The following is a 2400-nucleotide window of genomic DNA, read 5'->3' on the forward strand; positions in this document are numbered from 1 at the left end:
AACAAGAAAGTTGTGCTTTGTGCAAGCATATTGTGACACATTAACATCATTGCCATTTGTTCTTAAGAGTAAGACATACAAAATCTATATTGAAAAGGGCATGGCCCACACAGAACAGAACCAAATCATAAATTACACTGAGATACATCATGTGGATTTCTTCCATGGGCATCTCTCAGGTGTGAGTAAGAAACAGTTTTGTTTCCACTCAGTCTTTTCAGGCACAAGCTAGTAACATGTGACAATTTGATTCACTCTGCACAGTAGTTTTCAAGAACAAATCAAGAAAAAAGGTGCCAACACACCATTGTAGGCCATCCGATATGACTCACCAAAACCCTGTTTTTCTCCCTACTCTAATAAACATCCAAGGCCTTTAGCACACAAGAAAACAGTGAATGCTATTGTTTTAATTCTTTGTTGAATGGATCAAAATGCATCATATTCATTGAACTGTCTGGGATTCAATTTTGTAAAGTGATTACAACATAAAAAAATCCTAGATATGGATAGGCTGTTTGCACAACTTGGCCTATGACCTATGACTGGGTGCATCCTTGGCACACCAGTCCTCGTTAGTATAGTGGACAGTATCTCCGCCTGTCACGCTGGAAGACCGGGTTCGATTCCCGACGGGAGGTTGACGTTTTAGGGCTTCCGAACAAAAGCTGGCAAATTCTAACTGAGCTGTGTGTGCTCCTTCAAGCGCCATTAACGATGTGTGCCCTGGATGCCTAACACTTTGCAGAAGTGCTTGTTTCTTTAAAGCGTTTCTCAAATTGCAAGCAATGGTATTCTTGCGAATAGGCAGGTTTTTGCACAAGTTGGCAATCGGCTCAGGGGCCATGATTCAGAGGCACATCCTCATTAGTATAGTGGACTGCGTCTTGGCCTGTTACGCGTTAGACCTGGATTGTCTTCACAGATGGATAGTGTCTTTTTTTGGGTTGCTAAACATCTTGGATCACATAAAAGAAGGTACATGTCTACTTTCAAGCAGCTGAAGAAATGAGCCATTTAACAACATCTTGAACCAAATGCAATGCGTTGGCCAGGAATCAAACCCTGGTCAACTGCTTGGAAGGCAGCTATGCTCACCACTATACCACCAACACAAGCAGAAGCAATGTTTATGCCATGTTTTATAGAATTGCGCAAATATACAAAAGCAGAGAACATGCCTTGGTTAAGAAAATACTAGTTTATACCCACACTGAAAATGCATTCCTGCTGTCTGTATCCCACCTTATCCATCTTGTGGAAGAGAGTACTCCATTTAATGCTAGACAGACCTTAAATACGTGCTGCTTACCAACACTTTTAAGGTGTTAAACAACTGAAAAGTTACAGGCAGAGATTCATTACCCAACTCCAAACCAAAACAAAATTAGTGTTAATCATGCTTTATCTGAAGAACAAGTTTCCCCTTTGTCAAGATCAAACAAAGGCCCAAATATGAGGTTATTCCACATGCTATTCCAATGACCTGCTTGCAGATCCCATAGAGCACTCCTGCCTTGCAATTCCATGTGTTAAATTGATGCTGCTTTTAACAAACTTGTGTAGCTCTGCTAGCAGCAGAGCCCCCAAAAATACAGAAAACTCACCAAGGCTCCCCTCCACGGAAATCTTTAGTAAAAGGCGAAAGATTTATACGTTATGAAGAGAAACTCGAGCTGTGAGTCTGAATCTTTGAGCCAGTACTCTAGCACTACTGTTTCATAATGCTCAACAAGGGTAACCTCTGGTTCAGGGTCCTCCTGGATTGCTTTTTCTCAGTTGACCATTCCAATTGGGAGCATTGAAGGTAATACATTTCCCCTCTAAAAATTTAAACAATCCCAATCTAAAGGGAATCCAACATGTGTCAAGTAATAATGCCCCTAACGGAAAGCATAACAAATATTAGTTGACTTCATTACAACGTTTGATAGGGTACTTCTGGAGTAAGGGGGTGAAGCAAAACAAGAAAGTTGTGCTTTGTGCAAGCATATTGTGACACATTAACATATTGCCATTTGTTCTTAAGAGTAAGACATAGAAAATCTATATTGAAAAGGGCATGGCCCACACAGAACAGAACCAAATCATAAATTACACTGAGATACATCATGTGGATTTTTTCCATGGGCATCTCTCAGGTCTGAGTAAAACACAGTTTTGTTTCCACTCAGTCTTTTCAGGCACAAGCTAGTAACATGTGACAATTTGATTCATTCCGCACAGTAGTTTTCAAGAACAAATCAAGAAAAAAGGTGCCAACACACCATTGTAGGCCATCCGATATGACTCACCAAAACCCTGTTTTTCTCCCTACTCTAATAAACATCCAAGGCCTTTAGCACACAAGAAAACAGTGAATGCTATTGTTTTAATTCTTTGTTGAATGGATCAAAATAC

At 40.2% G+C, this 2400-nt stretch overlaps 1 non-coding gene across 1 annotated transcript; it reads right to left on the bottom strand.

Moving 5' to 3' along the window:
• Positions 1–1564: 1564 nt before the first annotated feature.
• Positions 1565–1679, bottom strand: LOC127641756 (U5 spliceosomal RNA). Its single transcript, XR_007970210.1, has one exon. It is a non-coding gene; the product is annotated as a U5 spliceosomal RNA (small nuclear RNA).
• Positions 1680–2400: the final 721 nt, after the last annotated feature.

This window comes from Xyrauchen texanus, unplaced genomic scaffold (assembly GCF_025860055.1).
Source record: "Xyrauchen texanus isolate HMW12.3.18 unplaced genomic scaffold, RBS_HiC_50CHRs HiC_scaffold_1454, whole genome shotgun sequence".
Classification (NCBI taxonomy): domain Eukaryota; kingdom Metazoa; phylum Chordata; class Actinopteri; order Cypriniformes; family Catostomidae; genus Xyrauchen; species Xyrauchen texanus.